We start from the raw sequence: 23,585 nt of genomic DNA on the forward strand, positions 1-23,585 counted from the left end.
ATCATTATCTCCACAGTCTTAGTGAGAAATAAATGAGATGAAGTATACTCAGTGTCTACAGACCTAGCACATAGTTGGTGCTCAGCACATGGCAGAAAATGATAATATAGTATCTCCCCTTATCCACAGGGGATGTGTTTCAAGACCCCCCAGTGGATGCCCGAAACCATGGATAGTATTGAACCCTCTATATACCCTGTTTTTTCCTATACATAGATGTATACCTATGATGCAGTTTAATTTATAAATTAGACACAGTAAGAGATTAACATTAATACTAAACTAGAACAATGATAACAATACACAGATAAAGGAGACTAGGGCATAGATTCCTAGTGATTATTTTGCTCTACTAGAATTTCTTTTCTCTTTCTGATGAAAAGTCACTATATTTGGGGGTATCTCTGACTCTTCAGGCAAAACAAGGCTTGGATGTATCTGTAAATATACTAGACAACTACTCATATACCCATGCAATGTGATGGGTGGTAGCTAATTAGCTGAGCTACTGGGCCTGGGAGTGAATCACTATATTCTAAATAAATGGGACCAAATCAGATTAGGTATCAGGGCATGGTACCCTGGAGAATTAGGGTAGGTCTGCCTTGTAGGGGACCTTAGAAACCATCGAATTCAGCCTAATAGTAAAGTAGAAGAGACTGAAACCAAAGAGGTTGAGTAACTGTTCAGAGACTCTTAAGAGGCAGAGCTGAGGGGGCAACCCACCGGTCCATGGATTCCATTGTTCTCTCCTTTCCTGTTCCTTGTTTCCTGGAGGCTGTGAAGGCAGATGGCAGTGAATGATTCCGAAACACTGAGCTCACAAAGTCGGAGAAGAACTGAGTTTCTGAGCTCAACTCCTCTGCTTAACTGGGGGAAACCACCACTCATATTCCACTTGAAAACGATTCTGTAGGTCGCACTTTGGGACCTGAGGGGGAACGAAGGAAGCATGGTCCTCAATCCGTGGTTCAACGTGCGAGCTTCAATGATGGATTCTAATTGGCTGGTTAGTTGGTTGACGGAACTCTCTCTCAAAGGTGGCTCTTATGAAATGAGGTTCAGATGCCAGAAATCTCTTGGTATAATTTGGAGAAAGAAATTAGAATCACAGACATAGAAAAATGTTGGAGTACAATTATTACATAAAAATTATTCCCTAAACGTATTTTCCGAGAGAATCAAAAAGAAACTCCTCTCGCCAAAGCTTGTGTAGTGCAGAAAGAATCAGTATCGCTGAAAAGTGGTCCGGTTGGGATTTGTGAAGACCGGGGATGATGCAGAAGGCACTGTAGCTGGTGGCCCTGTGTGCGTTGAGGATTTGGGAGGAGTGGTCACATAGCTGCCTTCAGCCCCCACAGGCAGTGGCTGGGCCATCAGCAGCTTGGCGAGGTGCTGCCCTAGTGGTCTGACCTTTGATGCACAGGGTGTCTAACCTGGCTGTGCCTCAGTTTCTTCTTTTGTAAAACAAAGCCACATCTCTCAAATTTTGCTGGGAGATGATATAGGTAAAGTACTCACCATGGCGCTTGGCTCATAACAGCTCCTAGATAAATGGTAGCTATTATTAGCTGTCATTACGGGATTCTAGGGGTTCTCTCCTAACAGTAAGTTAGGAGATAAGGGGAGGCTTATTTTTGCTTCCCTTCAGTCCCTCCCATCCCCTCTCTCCTCCTCTCCTCCTCTGCCTCCCTTTCCACTTTTAAGGATCCTTGTGAGTACATTGGGCCCACCCAGATTACTTGAATAATCTCCTGCTTTTAAAGCCATGAGATTTTACGTTCACCCCACCAGCAGCAATCTGAATTCCCTTTTTCCAGGGGACCTAACATTGTCATAGATTCTGGGGGCCGGGGGGTGGATGTGGTGAGGGGGAATTATTTTGTTTGCCGTGCGCACCGATTAGGTGCACTGCTTTAGGCAAATCTCTTAACTCTTTAATTCCCAGTTCTCCCACCCGTCCTGCTGCAAGGATTAAATGAGACAAATGTGCCTCAGGCCCTTAGCACAGCGTCTAGCACATATAAGTGCTCAGCCTGTAGTGTTCTCTTTCCTTTGTCAAAAATAAACGCATACACCCTGGAGTTCTGTAGAACTCCGGAGCCTGTATCGTATCCTGAACAACAGTCCCCTAAAATGCTTCTTATGGCTACGTCCTGGCCTGCTTTTTTTTTTTTTCTTTTTAAGTGGGCTCTACCCCCAGTGTGGGGCTTGAACTCACAACCCCTAGATCAAGAGTTGCATGTTCTACCGACTGAGCCGGCCAGGCACCCCCGACCCGGCATTCACAATGGAGGGGCAGCAAAGGCCGAGAGCCTGCCTGGTGCCTGGTCACATGCTCCTTCCCTGCTCTCTGGGCACCCCAGGCACACCACCCTCAAGGTTTTTGGCGCTTGGCAGTGATTGACCAGGGAAGGAAGTACTCTCTCGGTGTCCCCAGGGGGACAGATGAATCATTGAGTGTGGGCCTGGCACACAGTTCATTCTTCTATGAATGGTGACAGATATTCAAAAGGAAATGGCGTTCAGTGCCCAGCGACTTGCCTTGGACACAAAGAAAACTACAAGAGAGAGATATTCATTGTTCTGGGTGCCCTCACATTCCTGATGTCCCTTGAGCTGGGACATGGGGAGGGAGGCCACTCTCAGTAGGCGGCTGGGGAAATTGAGGACTGGGGGTAGGTGACTTGACCACGGTGCCACAGCTTACCCGGGTCTGGCATTCTGACTTCCACCCCTGGGGCCTCTCCCCCTGTGCCCAGCCTTGCCATATGTAGCCTTCCCCCAGCCACTGAACAGCTAAGGATGTCACTTACATGACACCCCTTCTCCACTTTGCCTCCTCCTCTGTCCTGACCTCCAAGCAGAGGAGGTTGTTGCCACAGAGCGGCCCTGACCGTGAACCTGGGTAGCATCCCTTCCTCCCTAGCCTGGCGCTTGCCCGCACTCCATTTGGTACTTAGTACTTACTCTCCTACCGGTGGCTGTCCCCGGTTCGACTCTGCTCTCTCCTAATTCCTTGGAGAACCGGATTCTTGCAAAGAGGAGAGAGAAGTAGGCAACCCTCCGTTTCATTGGTTCTCACCTGGGGCAGGATCCTCCCCTGTTCCCAGAAACCCTGTGAAAGTCGTGGGGGGTGGGTTTGGGGTATTACATTGGCTTGAGGGGGTCTCTGGCATTCTGTGTGTGTGGGGGGGGGGGGTGCTGATTGTCCTGCAAGGCGCCTGCAGTTCGATCACCACATGACAGCAAAGAACCATCTCAAACAATGCCAGTAGTGCCCTCCTGAGCCACCCAGCTCTAATTGGACAATCAGCTCTTGTTTGGACTGTTAGAACTACCTCTATTTGATGATGATGTGATTTAGAACTCTTCCTCGGGTGACCAAAGCTGTTAAAGTTAAGAAGAGCCTCTTTTCCCATGAAAATGAAATGACTGATTCCACAGCTCATTACTGGGTAGCATGGGGGGACAGAGAAATGGGGTGACAATGGCCATCAGGAGGGCTGGTTCTGAAGCTGCCTGGTCTATACTGTGGCTTTGCCGTTTGCTAGCTTTATGATCTTGGCAGCTCAGTCTCTCTGTGCCTCAGCCCTTACTTTTTGTTAAATTAGAGACAAATATAGCTACCCCGTTTTGCTATGCCTGGCCCAGAGTAAGAGTTATTAAATCACTGCCATGTGTGACCTGGGGCAGGATATTTCTCAGCTCTGTGTCTGTCTCTTCTCATGTGAATAGGGATAATAATGCCTATTTCAAAGTGTTTTTGTAAGATCCAAGGAGAAAACACACGAAGAGGGCCAACTATAACACAGATCATGCTCATAACAACCTCGTGAAGGTGTTACCCCATTTTACAGGTAAGGAAACTGAGGCTTCAATAGAAGTTAAGTAACTCAGCCACAGGTACACTGCTATCTGGGATTTGAGCCAAGGCTGCCCGGTTCTAGATTCACTGTGTCCAACCACCATAACCATTAGCTGCTTTTCTCTAGGCAGCACCCAGAGCGATGCGTAGTAGCTTGCGAGCATCCCTGGCTGGCAAAGAGACAATTTTGACCTTTAGCTGTGCCCCCCAGGCAGCCAGACACGGGATTCCCAGCTCTCTTCCCAGAGCAACAATGCTGTGCGAGAGAATGGCTGGGAATTCAGAAACCTGGAGTCTGGTTCTCGCTCTGTTGTTTCCCTGGCCTCCGTGGGCAGGTCGGGCAACCACACAGGGCCTTCGTTTCCTTCAGGAGAAGGAGGCAAGGGTGCAGAGATGTTCCTGTGATAATGGGAAGCTGGAGAAGGGGTGTGCCTCGGGGTCCGACTGTCTCTGTTAGCAGGAACATCCCCCTGGGATGTCATCATAATGTGACTCGCAGCAGAGCCAGTTTGGGGCTAAACCCTGGTTTCTCCTCGGACTGTGCACAGATAGGAGTGGGCTCCTGAAACCACAAAGGGAATCAGTGTGATACAGGGGTGCCCTCGCGAGGACCGGGCCGCAGAGGATGAGTATTTAAAAAGGCTAGTGGAAAGCACTACCGTGGAAGTGCAGGGAAGTTCACACTCCTGGTCTTCCTCTGGCCCCACATCAACCGTGATGAAGAGTGTTGTGGGGCTGGTGGTGGTAAGGGACACTGGCGATCGGATTAAGGCAGCGTGGCCAAGACTCAGAGTCAGACAGATGTGGGGCTAGGTCCCAACTCTGACACTTAGGAAGGGCTGAATGCCCTCCAATGAGATGTCTAACTCACTGTGCCTCAGTTTCTTCTTTTGTAAAATAAAGCCATATCCCTCGAAATTTGCTGAAAGATGATACGTGTAAAGTGCTCCCCACAGTGCGTGGCTCGTGACCACATCCAGGTAAATGGTAGCTGTTATTGGCTTATTGGTTGTAATTATAGGATTATAATGGCTGAACAGTAAGGAGATTAAGGGGAGGCTTATTCTTCCTTTCACCTCAGTCCCTCCCACGTACAGGTTTTATGTTATCATTTTAAGCCCACAAGTACGCCCCGGGCCACAGTGACCTATCTTCCAGTATCAGGGATGGCCCAGTCCTGAGGCCAGACCGTTTCACACCTGCCTCAGGGGCCCAGGACCAGAGGGGAGGTTTCCCCCTTGGAGTGGAGTTGGGTGGAGGGAGGGAAGGGGGAATTCCCCGTGCTCTGGAAGGTCAGCTTGTTCAGCGGGGGAAGTGATTCTCAAACTCCAGCAGGCATCAGAGCCACCTGGAAGGCTGGGTCAAACACAGCCCGCTGGGCCCTACTCCGGCATCGCTGATTCAGGAGGTCTGGGGTGGAGGCAGAGAATGCATTTCTACCAAGCTCCTGGGCTGGGGCTTCTCACGACGCAATGTGGACCCTTGTAAGAACGGAAGCATATTAAATTAACACTATCGATGTGGTGGGATGGCAAAAAACGTCCATGCTACTGATTGGAGGGTTACACTTGGAAAATTGCTGAGTTAGAGCAGTTGAGGTGGGGGCAGATCTGGATTGCTCTTTCTTGGAGACAGTGGTTTGTTTTCTCTGAGTCACCTAAAGAGTCTCCGTGGGTTCTTCTAGTAACTACCACCGTCGAGTAGCCAAGATTGGGAATGGGGTCTGACACTGCGCTCAAATACACACTTTGAAGAACGGACCACTTCTGTTTTCATGGTGGCTGTTGCCAGGTTGGGATGACCTGATGCTGAGGTCTGGACAACCTGGTGACTTGGCCAGGTGCACTGCTCCCTCAGATCTGCACACTGCCTGTTGTCCCCAGCACATGGCATGCGATGTCACTTGTCAGCTTAGCGTCAGATGTCAGTGTTGTTCTGATGTTCCATTCCTGTCACCTCCTGTCCCAGGCTCAACCACCTGACATAGCTGGGCACTTCTGGATATCTTCAGTAGAGATAACTCTGACTGTCCCGCATCACCTCCCCACCCCATCCCTCTGGCTGGTGTGCCAGTCAGCGTGAGAGGACGGCCGTGTTTTTCCATATACCTCTCCGGCTGCCTTATTGTAGGTACTAAGCCATTTCAGCAATAGAGATTCATTTCATGAGAGCACGATGTGACATCCAAGTAAACGTCAGGCACAAGGGAAGATTTCCATCATGTGGAGCAGAATTGTAACCCTTCACACTTATAGCAGACCCTCGGCTCTGGAGCTCTGCACGCAGCTCCACCAACAGCCAGCACAGTAGGGCTCTGCCTCTGGCGGTTTCTGCAGAATCGCAGATAAGCTGTTCCCATTTTTCTTCCGGCACTGCGGAGAAATGACAAAAATCCAGGGCCAGAGTGCGCAGACTAAATAGAACTGGCAAAGATCTGAGAGCTCATAGAGCCAGAGGGTGGCAAATAAGTTTTCTTTTGTATAAATTGCTACTGATTGCGTGACTCAATTCGAGCTCTGGGAGAAATGGAGCCTTGATCGTATAGTCGTATCTGCCTTGGGCAGAGGATGGGAGGGTGGCCATTGGTGGCTCATATATTGCCATCGCTGACCCCGCTCAATTCTGTTTATGGAACAGGAAACTCAGTCCCAATAAAATGAAAAGAACTTTCCCAGTTCACGTAACTTGTTAGCGGTAGATTCAAAAAGAGGAGCCAGGTTTTTTGACAGTCGTTCAAATACATGTCCATTCTCATAGGAAGAGAGACTTTGGAAATAAGTAAGCCTGAGTTCAAATCCCCAACCCGTCATTTATCAGCTGTGTGACCCTGGGCTGTCACTTAATGTCTCTGTGCTTCAGTTTCCTCCTTTGGAAATGGAATAAAAACACCCACGTCCTTACTGGGAGAGTTAAATGTGACAACAGTACGCATTTACAACGGTAACTTGAATGTGTAGTTCAAGGCCTTATGCATAAATGTTTAATTTCTCTCCTTTTTCCAACAGAAAATGATACGCATTATTAGGATGACATCTTTGGGGGCAGTTTGCACACCACAGCAGTTATTTAATTGTGTAATTATAGGTCTGGTTTGTTCCCTTGTGAACTCAGGGTTTGGGATCAGATTATCTTCAAGATTCCTCCAGCTTAAAAATTGCTATGACTATCTATAATAACTTTAAAGGATTTTCTTTAGTTATTTCTATGAGTGGGTACTCAGTAAATGAGCCCTGGAGGATTTTCTGGAGTCAAACCAAGGTCTTTGCAGGTGCAGAGCATTCTAATCTCTTCTATGTTGTGCAGCTCGTGGCCTGAAACCTGGGTACGTCACACTCCATTGTACTAATGATTTTCCTTCCCAGCTGCCTGCCGGGGACATGAGCCTTGCAAGGACAGGAACTGGTCTGATCACTGCAGTGTCCCAGCACCCCACATAGCCTGGGTGGTCAGCCTAAGGTGGCTGACTTTATCTCTAGCGTTTTTTTTTTTCTTTTCAATTTTTTACTTAAATTCTAGTTAGTTAACATCCAGTGCGATAATGGTTTCAGGAGTAGAATGTAGTGATTCATCACTTACATACAACACGCGGTGCTTATCACAATAAATGCCCTCCTGAATCCCCATCACCCATCTAGCCCACCCCCCCCCCCCATCAATCCTCAGTTCTCTATTTTTAAGAGTCTCCTATAGTTCATTTCCTAGGGGTTGAGGAGAGGTGTCCAAGGCTTAGCCATGCCTAAGGACTGGAATTGCAAAGCCCGGAACTGAGTTAGTCTGGACCTCTGGGACTCTAGCCCCATTACTTCCTCTCGCAGCCTCTTGACTTTTCCATACATGAAACAGGGAAGCCGCTAAGTGACCCTCTGTCCTTGAGGCAGGAGCCAAACAGGCAATCTGGAAAGGCTGCTGCCTCTTTGGCAGGGAACTGGATGGAGCCACAAGACATTGGTATGAACAGCTGTACCTCCTCTGAGAGCCATTCCAGGTTAACCAAAGCATTCTGCCCGTAGGAGGAAGGCAGGGAGTGAGGAGAGAATGAGACCCAGAGAGCTGGGCTCAAGTGAGATTTATAAATAGGAACGTGGAAACTCACGGAAGAAGCCAAGCGAGGCAGAGGACACTGGGCAAGCCTCAGGGAGACCACTCTAAGACGTAAATAACTAACGAGAGAGAAGCCAGAGTTCTTGGAGACTTTTTGAAGGCCATTATGCAACTGTTTGCCCAGACTAGGATCGCAAGCACCAAGAGGGATGGAAGAAAGCTATGGTGCTTACGCTGTTCCTTCCTTTATTTAGGCAACACTTACTCCTTGCCCGTGTACATGTGACAGTGCTAGATACAGGGGAAAGAATCATTATTAAGGCATTGTCTCTGTTTCTAGATTGCAGAGACAAAGACACATAAATCGCTCAGAGAGGCAGTTGTAATTATCCCTATGCCACGCATGCCCCACTTTGTAATATATTGCGTTTCTCATGGAGAACATCATTGTTTTTTCTGCCCAGAACCCCTCCGCTCCTCCTTGGAAATGCATCCCCTTCTTTTGGGAGTACTGTCCCCAGCCTATCCTAATCTGAATGAGAGCTGTATGTCTCGACCTCCCCGACCCTAGGAGTCAGGGGAATGTCACCGATTCAAGTCAGGGAAGTCAGAGCTCTTCCCTGGGATGGCTCTAACTGGAGCTAGGAAAACAGAAGCGTCCTTTCTCTCCGGAAGGAAGTTACAATGGGAGCCACAGCTGCAGAGACAAGTTTCCCACCCAGGAAAGGTAGGCAGTTGAGAGAGTAAAAGTGACACAGGGAGAAGCAGAGATAGGACACGTGCACACACATATACACACACATGCACACACGCATACACACATAGGCATGCACTTGTACACGCACATATACACACACAGAAAGAGGTTGAGAAGGAGGAGAGGTGGGCAGCCGAGGGCATTTGAGTCCCTGGTTTTACCTTCTGCCCTACTTCTCCAGTGGTTTAGAAATACCAGCAAAGAGCCTCCCTTTTTTTGTTGCAACCAGCTCCAATTCAGTGTCTGTCACTTAAAATAGGGGCACCTGACTAACATATGGGCTCTCTCAGGAAGAAAGGGAAGGCAATGACAGTAAATATGAGAGTTGGGCAAATGATCTCGCTTAATTCCCAAAATGACCTATGAGGTAAACCCATTTTTATGGTTAAAAAGAGGCAGAGGTTAAATAAGTTGCTGAGGGTCACAGAGCTAATAAGTGACCTCTGCGCAGCAGGGGGTATGAGCACTGGGGCGTGGAGGCAATCAAGGTGAATGCTTTCCTTGCGTTCAAGTGGTTCACAGGATTAAGCAGCAAACACATATGTTTGTACCTTATGGTAGGATTTTGAAAAATGAAGGAAAAATGGTAGAGAAAATTATTGACTTACACCAAAGCCTAACAGATGGGAAGGAGCTGACCACAGGAGGGAGGGGAGGGACTTGGCTCTCTCTCTCTCTCTCTCTCTCTCTCTCTCTCTTACCCTGCACGAGCTGTGCACAGGTGCGCACACACACAATTTCATTTTTAAGTTGTTCGAGAGTAAGCTGAAGACACGATGCCCCCTTACTCCTACATATTTCAGCACGTATTTCCTAAAAATAAGAATTTATTCTCTTGCAGAATCACAGTAAAAATAATCACTATCTGAAAATTAAAATTGACACAATATTATTATGCAGTGTATAGTTCTTATTCATTTAGCTAGCTAGCTAGCTAGCTTATTTTCACCAGCTGTCCCAATCATTTCCTTTATAGAGAAAGTACATCGTGGGTCATGTGTCGCATTCGGTGGTCATGTCTCCTTAGCCTCCTGTAATCTCAAACATTTAGTTCTTTCTTTGTCATTCGTGACATTGACATTTTTGAATAGTATGGGTCATTTAGTCTAAACCCCTCATTGTTGGGTGGGTTTATCTGATGTTTTCTGGAGCTTAGATTCAGGTTCTAGACTTTTGGCGGGAATATACAGAAGTACATTGTGTTCTGTTTAGTGAATGATCTCAGGAGGCCCATGATGTCTATTTCTCCCACTACTGGTGACATTAATTTGGTGAAGGTGGTGTCGTTTTGCTACCATAGAGTTACTCTTTTTCGCCTTTGTGATGAATAATTATCTTTGGGGGAGGTTCTTCTTAAAGCCTCCCCCCACCAGTTTCAACGTCCATGTCAATAGCTGCCCAAATCCATTATGACAATAGTTGCCCAATGGTGGGTTCCTATTTCCAGCATTCCTTCCACACTCACTAGCTGGCTTTCTAATTTAAGAAGGATATTCCCAGGGCGCCTGGGTGGCGCAGTCGGTTAAGCGTCCGACTTCGGCTCAGGTCACGATCTCACTGTCTGTGGGTTCGAGCCCCGCGTCGGGCTCTGTGCTGACTGCTCAGAGCCTGGAGCCTGTTTCAGATTCTGTGTCTCCCTCTCTCTCTGACCCTCCCCCGTTCATGCTCTGTCTCTCTCTGTCTCAAAAATAAGTAAATGTTAAAAAAAAAATTTAAAAAGAAAAGAAGGATATTCCCCTTCTTTCCCAATTTTTCAAATTTATATCGGGATGGACCTGTGGATTCTTATTTTATTCTATGGCTTAATAATACATTACTACCACTACTTATGGTAATATTCCAACTCTCCCAGGTTTGGCCAGAAGTGGCCCCTTCAAGCTGCCTTCTGTGTCATTTTGATAGATTCCCATTGTTCCTCAAAAACTCATTTACTCTCTGGCCCATCGAGATGTTGTAGGTTGACAACAGCCACAGCACAATAGGAGCATCAGGACAGTGGTAGCTTTCCCCAAACTTCTTGTTCCTGAGTCTCTCCCTGTCCCCTCCCTCCCCGCCCCAGAGCGGGATGTTCTGGGACACTGAACAAAGTTCGTAAAATGGGGCCCAAAGTTTCTGACTCTTTGGCCAGAGATCTATCAACCAGCCCTCTGTGTCATCCAAGGGCCCCTCAATCTAGGATGAGGTCATTGTTGGGACATTATGACATGCCACACACGCCCATCCTGCCCCTGCTGCCTGGATTTTCAAAGGCTTTGAGACAAAGTCCTTGCCACTCTCTCCTCTCTCTCTCTCTCTCAAAAAAAAATATGTTTTAGGGGCACCTGGGTGGCTCCGCGGGTTAAGCATCCAACTTTGGCTCAGGTCATGATCTCGAGGTCCGTGAGTTTGAGCCCCGCGTCGGGCTCTGTGCTGACAGCTCGGAGCCTGGAGCCTGTTTCTGATTCTGTGTCTCCCTCTCTCTCTGCCCCTCCCCCACCCATGCTCTGTCTCTCTTTCAAAAATAAATAAAAACATTTAAAAAAATATGTTTTAGGGGCGCCTGGGTGGCGCAGTCGGTTAAGCGTCCGACTTCAGCCAGGTCACGATCTCGCGGTCCGTGAGTTCGAGCCCCGCGTCAGGCTCTGGGCTGATGGCTCAGAGCCTGGAGCCTGTTTCCGATTCTGTGTCTCCCTCTCTCTCTGCCCCTCCTCCGTTCATGCTCTGTCTCTCTCTGTCCCAAAAATAAATAAACGTTGAAAAAAAATTTTAAATAAAAAAAAATATGTTTTAAATAATATGCATGTATTAGCTTGACTGAAAAATAACATGCCAGTGATATGGTCACAACTGCAATTTTTAAAAATGAAAGGTTAATAGTGATTATCATTAGCTCTATGGATAATCTTTCTTCTTTCTGCTTTTCTCTGTTTTCACTTACTTCTACTGTGAGGATGTATTACATTTTAATGCAAAGATATCCATGTCCTAATTCCTGGAACCCATGTATGTTACCTTATATGGCAGAAAAGGGCTTTGCAGATGTGATGAAGGATCTTGAGCTGGGGAGATGACCCTGAATACCTGGATGGGCCCTAACTGCAATGACATGGGTGCCTATCACCAGGAAGCAGAGAGAGATTTGACTACAGAAGAGGAGAAGGCAATGTGACGGAGGCAGAGATCCGGAAGGTGCCACCACAAGCCACAGGATGCAGGCAGCTGCCAGGAGCTAAAATTAGTGAAGAGCAGGTTCTCGCCTGGAATCTCAAGAAAGAACCAACCCTACCAACATCTTCATTTTACCCTCGGAAGACTCACTTTGGAATTCTGGTCTTCCAAACTTTAAGAGGATAAATTTCTGTTGTCTTAGACCATCGAGTTTGTGGTAATTTGTTACAGTGGCAACAGGAAACTAGTAGAATGTTCCAGCTGAACTGGGCAGCTTAGGCTCGGAAACGTCCCACAGGAAACTAGCAGCCTGTGGGAAGGGCAGGAAGGGAATTAAGAACTGTATGGGAGAACATGAAGCCCTAACAATAATAAGATTGGAAAACACCTGGGTTGGAGTTTGATCCAGAAGAGTTTGGCTTTTGTCTATTTATTTTGTAAATGAGGACATTGAGGCTCAAAATGGGACAGTGACTTGCCTGAGGTCACAGAGTAAGTGACAAAGTAGAGGGTAGAGCTTGGGCCCCTTGGGCTCCGCCTTGTGTGATGGAGTAAAGAAGATACTCTTCTGCTTTGGTTGCCAAGGCAACCCTAGCAAGGGTAGGGAGTCTGCCTTCCCTCCTTTCTTGTTGTTTAGGTCCTTTCTTGTTTCAGAGACCATTCCCCACTGCTATCCAGGGTTTCTCTGGTGGCCTCTGTGTAAAACTCAGTGTTATAGAGGTTAGAAACCCTAGTTCAAGCAAAGGGAGAATTAATTGGCTCATAATTAGATAGTCCAAGGGATTCTGTGGCTTCAGGTATGGCTGGATCCAGGTGTTCCACAATTCCATCTCTCTCTTTCCATCATCACTCCTTTTCTGATCCCAGCTTTGTTTCATTCTCAAACTCTCCCCTCATGGTGAAAACAGACTCCAGCAAGTCAGGGTTTAATTGGTTATTACCGCTCTGAGTGATCTTAGAGAAACAGGTCCTCTCTCTCCCAGTACCCCTTTATCAAATCTTATGGGAGGATACTATTTGGTCTTGCATGAGACACAGCCCTCCCTGAACCAATCCCAGTGGTCTGGAGAGTTCTGTGTTCTGATTAGATGAGCCCAGGTCACTTGTCCATCCCTTTGGGATGGCATGGGGGTGGGGTACAGGGTACACAGAATTTATTCAAACAGCAAAGGAAGATATAGCCAGAAGAAGGAAGAAGGATGAATGGTGGATAAACAACAGATATTCATGCACCTATTGCTTTTTTGTTTTACTTTGTTTTGGTTTTTTCTTTTGATGATATTCTGTCCCTGACTTATTCCTGCCCTGGGTTTCCACCAGCAAAGCTTCCAAGTCCAGGGTTTCATTCCAACGGATCTGATCTCTGACATGCTGTGGGGTCAATGCTTGGTAGCCGATGTTCACTACATATGCATTGACTGAAATATAAGTGAAGGTTTTCTTTCTTATTCGAACTGAGGAAATTTTTATTTTATGCGAGACAGTCCTTGCAGACAGGGACCAGGCCTTGCTTATTTATGGGTTCACCCAGCAGGTAGCATTGTGCTTCTCACGAAGTAGGTGCCCAGTAAGTACCTTGTTGAGAACCTCCTTTGCCTCTTCTGCTGCTATTCTCATCCCCACACCCTGCGCTCTGTCCACACTGAAGGTCCTACCATTCTCAAAACCCCCGAGACCCTTACTCTGTGCTAAGATGCATTTTCCCTACCCAAAATACCCCCCACCTTCTTCAACATACCTAAGCTCCCTGAAAGCAGGGACCAAGTCTTTCTTGTTTATCCTGTGTATTTGTCAGTGTTCTGGCAGGAACAGATGCCACACTCAAATCAAATAGCTTGAGGTGAGTTTAATGAAAGGACTGTTTACGAGGCATGGGCAGGATCTACCCCATCGGGTCTGAAAGGACAGGTGAAGGCATCTGGAACTCAAAGAGAGAGCCATGTGGAGGGGGCCACCTGGCAGGAACCATGGCCTTTGGTGGAGGGATCCAACCAACCATAGGCAACCCCTTAGGGACATTGTATGGGCTGATGTTTGTGTCCCCCCCCCCCCCCACCAAATTCATATATTGAAGTCCTGACCCCTAAGGTGTTAGGAGGTGGGCCTTTGGGAGGCGATTAGGGTTAGATGGGGTCATGAAGGTGGGGCCTCACAATGGGGTTAGTGCCCTTGTAAGAGTCAGGAGAGAACTTGCTTCCATTCTGTCCATTCATTCTGCCATGTGAGGACAATGAGAAGGTGGCAACTTGCGACCTAGAAGGGGGACTTCACCAGAAGCCCCCCATGCTGGCACCCTGGTCCCAGACTTCCAGCCTCCAGAGCTGTGAGCAATAAATATCTATAGTACATAAGCCACCCAGTCTACAGTATTTTGTTATAGAAGCCAGAACTGACTGAAACAGCCGCGCTCTGGCAAATACATGCCTGACCTCATTCTTCTTCCACCTGCTAATCTCCTGTTGGTACTTCTTACTTGCTAAACCCAACCAGAGGCCAAAGGGCAAAGCAGCCTGTTGATGCAGTCCCTGGGTCAACCTGCTGGGGCACAGAGCAGGCAGGAGAAGTGGCCAGGAAATCTGCGGGAGGAAATGGAAATTAGCCAGTACACCCTCACATCTTTCGTACTAAGCACAGCGTTGCCAGTGAATCCATTAATTCATTCATTTGCCCAATTCATTTCTGAGCTGAAATGCCGCCTCCTCTTAGAAGCCTTCCCTGATGTCCCCGGACAGAGCTTTGCTTTTTGCTTATTCCGCTCTTTTGAGCACTTCCTGTGAGTTATCACAAATCAACTCTCACAAGTCTGGCCCCTCCGTGAGGCCCCACATGAGCTCTCTTAGAGCAGGGATGGCTTTTTGATCTGGACATCCCCAGAGCTTAACACAGGAGGCCGACTCAGAGCTCAGAAGGTGCTCCAGAAGTGAAGGACTACGTGCGTGATTTGTTGAATTGATCAATGCGAAGGGCTTGCCTGCACTATTCCAGTCGCCGGCCTCAAGGCCGATAAGGAGGCGCGTGGTTTTGGCCCGGCTGTGCACAGGCATCAGGGCGCCTGTAGCATGGGAGGCTGCAGAGGGATTGTGGGACCGAGAGCTTGCGGCTGGCTGCGGCAAACATTGGCGGCATGGCCCTACCTGAGAGCCATGACTGGGGTCAACAGACCTCCGTCCTCTGTCAGAGTTCTAGCACATGCAGGCAAGAGGTAGTGCACTGTGTGGTTGAGAGAATGGCCATTGGATCCAGTCTACCTGGGCTCACATCCTGCCCCTGACACTAACTTCTAGCTGTGTGACCTCAAACCAGGTCCTCAGCCCATCCACGGAGTGGGATGACACAACGGTCTGGTCCAATTGTAGGGACTAAAGGTAAATTTATATAAGGTTCCAACGACAGGATTAAGCCTTTATTTATACAGATTTTAATTTAGGTAGGACAATTCCCAACTTACAGGTGGGAGAACTGAGGCACAGAGTAGCTAAACAAATTGTCCAAGGTCACACAGCCACTAGGAGGTGGGACCAGAATATAAGCCCAGGCCTGTTGGCCGTAAGTGAACAGATGGGCCATTTGCCTCACTCCGAGGTGCATGCTCTTAAAGGATATTGTTACAGCTGGGAGGTGGAGGGAAAGAGGAACCATGTGAGCCTGTTTAAAACTGGGAGTTTCATGGCAGGAAGAATGAAGATGACCATATTGCATTGGCCAGAAAGACCTGACTGCAAGAACATTTTAAATTCCCATTTTTGTAAGTATCTTCTCCTTAAACAAGGTAATGTAGGTGAATCAATAATAATTAGTTCCCTTTCCTCAGACCAGCTTCCAGAAGTAAAGACACCGACTGGAAGAAAGCCTGCATTTCTGATGTCACATCCTCGAAGAAAAAGAGACCAGTGAGAATCAGGCACTGATTTTGATGGGCAGGAGGGATGGGAGGAGGAACAGCCTAAAGCTGTGCTACCCAAATTCTGGTCCTTAGACCAGAAGTGTGGGCAAGATCTGGAAGTGTGTTAGCAATGCAGAATCTCAGCTTCACCCTAGACCTAGTGAATCCAAATTTGCATCTTAACAAGTCTCCCTGGTAATTCAGATGCACTTTAAAGTTTGAGAGGCATTGTCCTAATACTGGTGCCTGGGTCCTACTCCTGAAGGTTTAAAGCAATTGGTCTGGCACGTAGCCTAACATTAGGATTTTTCAAAGCTCCCCAGGTGATTCTAAGGAGACAAACCCAGGAGAAGAGGCACAGCATACTGTTGGCATAGCGACTGTTATCATCAGCATACTGTTACTCTCTTGGGAACTTCAGACATCCAAGGTGCTCTGGTTTTCATTGGAGATGCTCACACGGTCTTGCACTAGTCCAGCAGGAGCACCAAAGTGCCTGTGCCGCCAGCTGCCGCCATTTTGCAGAATGCAATGGACCAGAGCCACCTCGCCATGAAGCACAGGCAGAGATTTGGAGAGAAGGAGTGTTGGGACCTCCTACTTCTGCCGTTGTCCCCTGCACCCAGGCAGTAGGTCCAGTTTCTAATGTTTAAAGGCTTCTTACTGAGGTGTTGATTTGGTTGACCGATGGGGGTATGTCAGGCAGGATTTAGGTAAGTTTTAGGCTCAGGGTTTATGAAACTACAAATCCTTCTGGAAGAGGTCAGAGGAAAAACTGCTTTCTGTCAACCAGACAAGGGATACATTTTCTCTTCCCTTTGTGCAATAGGTTTATTTATAAATTGAATAAGGAAACAGGAGACAGAGACAGACCTCACGGAGTGGAGTTAGAAGGAGTTAAGACTAAAAAGCAGAGGATCAACTGCCAGCCAGATATCTGCTGCTGGAAACATCTAAGAACAGCCCACCCAAATGTTTACTCAGGGCAGATCATTGTTCTAAGGGATTTGCAGGAATTACTTAATCCTCATAATAGCCCTATGATGTGGGAACTACTATTATTACCTTCCTTACAGAGACCACCACTGAGGTTCTGAGGAGTTCAGGTTGCTCAGCTGGTAAGGGCTGGAGCTGGCCTTCCCACCCAGGCCTCCCACTGCCTCCCGAGACCACTGCCACTGAGAAATAGCATGCAGGATTCTAAGAAGGGGTCATTTTAATTCTGGGAAAATGGAGTGATGGTTTTTCAAAGGGGCCAAATGGGAAGAAGAGTACTGACCAAGAAATAACGTGGAAGTTACTCTTCAGTCCAGACCACATTTGGAAGAGAACCTGTTCCTTGACTTAGATGAGTCTTCCTACAGGGACAGGGAAATGTCCTTGTGGTCACTGATTTAGCACCGTTTCACTTCAACAGGGCCAGTGGGGTCCTAAGTTCCTGAGAACAAACACTCCATTGCTTTTCGCCATTAGTATGTAACTGCTGTTAAGGTCAAAGGGGCCGGTCAGTGGCGACAAAAAGAAGAATTCTGAGGTGCTTGCATGTCTCGTGCATGTTTTGCAAGTTTTTTTCAACCAGTGTTCACGGAGTGGGTACCTTTGTTACACCCTATATTTTGTGTGTTATAGACATTATCCTTCTCATCCCTGAGGAGTCAGCAGAGTATCCATTGCAGAGATAATAACGCTGAGTTTCAATGAAGACCTGAATCAGGTTTCTGACTTCTGATTCCAGAGATTGTCCTCTTGACTAGATCTCATCCTAACTTTACAGTCCAAGGGTTTATTTATTTTTGCTTGCTTTTGTTTTTGTTTTTGTTTTGAGAGAGAGAGAGAGAGTGGATGCGTGTGTGCAAGCCGGGGAGAGGGGCAGAAAGAGAGAGAGAATCTCAGGCAGGGTCCGTGCTCAGCACAGAGCCCAACGCACGACTCCATCCCATGACCCGAGGATCATGACCTGAGCTGAAAACAAGAGTCAGATTGAACCTACTGAGCCACCCAGGCACCCGTCCAGTCCAAGGGCTCTTAAACTTCAGTAGACGTCGGATGCATTTGAGGAGTTGGTTAAAAAGCAGATTCCTGGGCCCTTCCTCCAAGAGATTCTGATTCTGGACGCCTGGAGTTGGGCCCCAGAATTTGCACATTCAATGGTAAGTCCCAAGTGACTCTAACTCCAATGGTCTGAAGACCGGGGCTAGTGATTCCTACCCCGCCCTCAACTTCCCCCAGGCCCAGTCCCTGCCTCAAGAGCCCCACATCCCAATCGGAGGAAACAGATACACAACCAATTATTAGCACAGACCATTGTAACTGCTAGAAAGAGGGATATGTCATAGGAAATTCAGGCATCAGTGGTCCAGGGAGAAAGAAACAGCAGAGGGGGTGGTTACAAGGCACAGGTGGGGGTGCAGCACGAAAACCAGCAGAAGAAAAGGCCTTCCCAGCACTGCGTTGACCCCACATACTCCCTTTCTGAACACAGGCTTCCTGCCCTTTCCCCTAGCACTGCCCCACCCAACTCCCACCACCCACCCACATCCCACTCAATGATTAACTCCTGTTGGCTGGATCTTGCACAGGCCTCTGAAATCCATTCATTCTTCACCCCATGCTATTCTGCGGTTACCTGAATGCCTTCCACCCTGTTCCCTGCTGTGCATGTACAAAGCCCTCTAAAGTACGGTCCGGTGGGGCCCCCGGGGGCCCCCCTCCCCCCTCCCCCCCTCCCCCCTCCCCCTCTTGCTCCCCTCTGATTCATTGTCTCCACAGTATCCAGAATGGTCTTTTGAAAATGCAAATCAAATCACATCACCCTGCTCCCATTTTAAGTAGGGCTTCTCTACAAACTGGGCCCCCAACCTTTAAATATCCTGGTCTGCAGGGCCCTTCACAATCTGGCCCTGATTATTTGGAAGCTGTGTTGCTTACACCCTTCCCTCCAGCAAAGCCCCATGCAATTCCTGACACCTGTTCCTTCTCCCTGGCCTTTTGCATATACTCTTCCCTCTGCTGGGAACATCATTTCCTCTTTCCATCTTGGTAATTCATGGAGCTTCCTTCAGGGCTCTGCCTGGATGCCACTTCCTCCGGAAGCCTTATGATCCGCCAGTGAGGTGGGCACCCATCCTCTGTCTCCCACAGTCCCTGCGTGTTTCTTCTTGCACTGATCACTCAGCACCCTGCATTTTACCCGCTCACTGCTGTCCATTCCCCACAGCACTATAAACCCCATGAGGACAAGGGCCCCACGGATCATGACCTTCCTGTGTGCTGAGCCTTGAATGGCTCTGCTCAGTCTGTGCTTGTTTTATGCTGAATGGACAGTGTGGGATAAGAAGTGGCAATACCAGAGCTACCCTCACTGCTTCAGAACAGTGTGACCACCACTTACATCCCATGAGCCTCACTTTCCACAGGTGTAAAAGTGGAGCTAATGTTTCCTACCCCAACGGCTGGTGTGGGAATTGAAGACAAAAATATGCCTAAGGGGTCCAGTACAGCATCTGGTGGGGGAAAAATACAAAACGAATAGTACTGAAGACACGAGGGTTGGGTCCAACCTGGGAGAAGACGAAGTTGGATAGTCATGCAGCTCATCCAATCATGTCTTCATTCAACATTTAGTGCCGGCTATGTGCCAAGCACCACTCTAGGCACTGGGGATACAAATAGGAGTAAGTCCTCCAGTGGTTCATGGTCAAATGGAGGAGAAAATGAGGCAGGTTTTTGAGACACCAACAATGCAGGCTGAATCAGGAACGTCTCATGGTTTGGCCCACGGGTATGAGGAAGGGTCTCCGAATCCCCAGGCTGCAGCAGGTGGGTAAATTCCAGCCCCCACCGTGTGGTTTCATTCCTCCTGGCCTCATCTCTTGTCATTAGTTTGGCTCAAAAAAAAATGGTGGACGTGAGCCCATAGCTGCCATCTTGAAGAACCTTGTCAATTAACAAGAAGAAGGAGGAGGAAGAAGGTAAGAGGGTGAGGGAGAAGAAGAGGAAGGAGAAGGAGGAGAAGGAGAAGAAGGTTGCTTTCATAGAATGAAATCTTAACTATTTACCAGATGTTACATCAAACACAATGCATGGATCATCTTATTCAATTTTTTTTTTTTTAAGATTTATTCCCTTTTGGGTGTAGGCACTGTGGGCTGGTGCTGACTACAGAGATTTGGAATGAGGGTGGTTTTTTGTGTTTTTTTTTTTAAGTAAACTCTATTCCCAACCTGGGGCTCAAACTCATGACCCCAAGATCAAGAGTCGCATGCTCTCTTGACTGAGCCAGCCAGGTGCCCTTGGATCATCTCATTCAAATTTGAAGTAAACTTTTGGGGGATATACTAAGCCCTGACATCAGCACACCTAGATCGAATTTCAGGGTGACTTGGAGAATTACCTAACCTCTCTGAGCCTGAGTTTCTTCCTCATTTTTTAAGGAGGATAATAATGGTACAACAGGGCACGGCACATGTCAACAACAGTGTTTTCTTGAACTGAACTGAAGGTTGTGAGTGTTTGTGTCAGGGAGACTCCCAACCACCTTTCTCTTTGAGAGACCCTTGGTGTTACTTCAGCCTCGAGAGAGGCTGTTAGTTCTCAGATGTCGGCTGGCTGTGCAGCGGCCTTGCATGCTTTAGCGTGGGCCTTAGTGGACTGCAGGAAAAAAGAAGGGATCAGACTTTTTATTTTGGAGCAATGAGCTAATTGACATTTCTCAGAATTATTTCTAGGCTTTATGAAGAATTCAATGCCCTGTGCTAATAAAGAGAAATGAACATCACACGGGAATGACTGTGGGCACAGGTTTCGAGCTCATCCTGAATCTGGGCTCTGGGAGCAATCTACTTGCCTGACACGTTTTGTTTCCTTTTCTTCCTGTCTTCCCCCTGCCTTCCAGTGCAGAGACTAAGAAAATCCCCAAGGAGAGGAAGGAGGTTTAAGCTGAGATGCAATTAGAAGACCAGTTTTCATCACTGAATGTCTCACCTTCTTTTTATATATTTTTTAAGTTTATTTATTTATTTTGAGAGAGAAAGAGAGAGTGCAAGTAGGGGGAGGGCAGAGAGAGAGGGAAAGAAAGAATCGCAAGCCTCGGAGCCCCACAGCGGGCTTGATCTCACGAACCACGAGATCATGACCTGAGCCGAAATCAAGTCAGTTGCTCAACCAACTGAGCCACCCAGGCACCCCATGGAATGTCTCACTTTCTGATAATTACAGTTTATTTTCTATTTTTCCCTCACATTATTATCTAGGCCCCATGAGAGTAACGACTTTGGTTCACGGCTGTCCCCCAGGGCACCAAGCATAGCATCTGGCAATAAAAGCACATGGTCCATAAATATGTGTTGAATGAATGAACGAATGACATACTAGAGTAGTTGTTTTAAACACTGACCATAACTCAACAACACTGTGGACTTTAAAAAGAAAAATCTGGGGTGCCTGGGTGGCTCAGTCACTTGGGCATCCGATTTTGACTCTGGTCATGATCTCATGGGTCATGGGTTTGAGCCCTACGTCAGGCTCTGTGCTAACAGCTGGGAGCCTGGAGCCTGCTTCAGATTCTGTGTCTCCCCCTCTCTCTGCCCCTCCCCTGCTCATGCTCTGTCTGTCTCTGTCTCTCAAAAATAAATAAATGTTTAAAAAGTTTTTTAAAAAATTAAAAAGAAAAATTTAAGTTTTCAGATTCTCCATCCCGGAAATGCTGATACAGGGTCTGGCATTGGATTCCAGAAGGGGCGTTTCTTTAAATCTACTCATACCTCTGGAAGGATCCACAAGAAGTTTGTGATAGCCATTGCTTCTGGGGGAGATAACTGAGTGGTTCCGGGCCACGGAGGGAGATTTTTAAACTGAATACTCGTTTGAATTTGTTGTTGTTGTTGTGAGTTGTATATTGCCTACTCAGAAAGGACAATACAAATTATATTAAAGAAAAAAACCTGCCTAGATAATTCTGATGCGCAGCCAGGGTTGAAACTAGCCGACTGAGGACATGTTGCTACCTTTAAAAAGAGGCGGGGGTGGGGCAGCCCCGGGGGCTGTGTGTGCTGCTTGAGTAATGGGCTGTCACCAGTCCAGCTAGGAGAATTCACTCCGCCAGACGCAGTCCTGTAAGCAACTGGGGAGACTGAGCAAGGGCTGCTGGCCCTGCCAGGTGCTCAGCGGCCTCGCAAGCCTGTGTTCGAGTAAAAAATAGGAAAGAAATTTCCTGTGCTCTGAGATAGCCAAGCATTCAACAGGAAGCCAAAATGTCCAGCCTTATTTGGTAATCAAAAGCTTGCAAAAAATTCAGATAAATTTTTTTTTTTGGTCTATCAGATTGGCAATGCTTAAAAGAATAGTATCCAGGGGCACCTGGGTGGCTCAGTCTGTTGAGTGTCCGACTTCAGCTCAGGTCATGATCTCACAGCTTGTGGGTTCGAGCCCTGCGTCGGGCTCTGTGCTGACAGCTCAGAGCCTGGAGCCTGCTTCGAATTCTGTGTCTCCCTCTCTCTCTCTCTCCCCCTCCCTGGCTCATGTTCTGTCTCTCTCCATCTCTCAAAAGTAAATAAACATTTAAAAAAAAATTTTTTTTAAAGAATAATATCCTGCATTGGGGGCAGGAACAGAGAAACAGGGTGTCTTATACTCTGCTTGTGGGAGAATAGAGTGCCACGGCCTTCCTGGGGAGCAGTTTTGCAATTCAGACCCAATCCTTAAAGGCATTATCTGGTATCTTTTGACTCAGGTACCTTTTGCTGAATTTATCCTATGGAAGTATTCAGTCAAATGAGCAAATTTCTATATACAAGATGCTTATCATAATATTTATAATAGCAGTTATATTGGTTAAGAACTATAAATGCCATCAATATATGATCATTTAAATTTTGGAATATATACACACTGGAATGCTTCCACTATCAAAATTGTGAAAAGAACATCACGATATAACATTAGGCACAGACACAAAACCAATTATAAAACTAGGGGCAGAATATGATGCCATTTTTGTAAAATAAATACATGTATATATGCCTGGAAAAAAGTTATAAACGAAGACATCACTGGATTATTAAAAATCATTATATGGAAAAAAATCATTATATGGAGTACACTTTTAAGATTGATTTCTATATACATTTTTATCCTTGCTTGTGGTTTTTATAACAAACATGCAACATATGCTAATTTTCAAACAATTGTAACACTTTACACATAAAGCCTAGACCCTTTTCCTAATATCAGGTAGGAGGGTTTTACTTAAAAGTAATGGAAACCCTACTAAAAGACGCTCAACAACTAGGATGTTCATTGCTTCACTTGGTAAGTCTGGAGGTGGGTGGTTCCAGAGTTGGTTCACAGGTGAGGGGTCCAGGTCACCCTTTGAGGGCACTTTTTCTCCCTGAGGTCACAGATGGCATTATCTGTATCTACAGACAACCATGTCCCAGGCAGGAGGCACGGGGTTTCTATTGAATACTCTATCTTAACCAGAGGAAGATTCTTTTCCAGAAGCCAGCTAACAGGTTTCCCCTTGGATCCTCTTGACCGAAGTTGAGCCACATGCTCATGTTCCAGCTGCTCAAGAGGTCTCCTGCCTTTGTAGTTCCGGTAACCGCTGTCAGGAAGGAAGAGTAGGAACGTCATTAGGGTACAAAAATAACACTGTCTGCCCTGCAGGTTAATCCAAATTGCATCTGACTCGCCCCCCATCCACACCTTCTAGTAGCAGAAGTTGATTTCACTGCTCTGTTGTACCCAGTTGGGGATGGGGGAGGGCTGGATGATGGTGGCGGTGGCCGAAAAAGCATCTCTTCCCAGCAGCCTCTGGAACTCGCACTAGTGGGCCAAAGCACAGTCTCAGATGCAGTTCCAAACCAGTGGCAAAGATGGAATTAACCAGG

The 23,585-nt window shown here is 47.2% G+C and overlaps 1 long non-coding RNA gene across 1 annotated transcript; it reads right to left on the reverse strand.

Moving 5' to 3' along the window:
- Positions 1-414: 414 nt before the first annotated feature.
- LOC113600466 (uncharacterized) lies at positions 415-6,989 on the reverse strand. Its single transcript, XR_008292676.1, has 3 exons — positions 4,061-6,989; positions 2,971-3,118; positions 415-1,076 (listed from the first exon to the last, which is right to left on the reverse strand). It is a non-coding gene; the product is annotated as an uncharacterized LOC113600466 (long non-coding RNA).
- Positions 6,990-23,585: the final 16,596 nt, after the last annotated feature.

The sequence above is a fragment of the Acinonyx jubatus genome, chromosome F2, assembly GCF_027475565.1.
Source record: "Acinonyx jubatus isolate Ajub_Pintada_27869175 chromosome F2, VMU_Ajub_asm_v1.0, whole genome shotgun sequence".
Taxonomy (NCBI): domain Eukaryota; kingdom Metazoa; phylum Chordata; class Mammalia; order Carnivora; family Felidae; genus Acinonyx; species Acinonyx jubatus.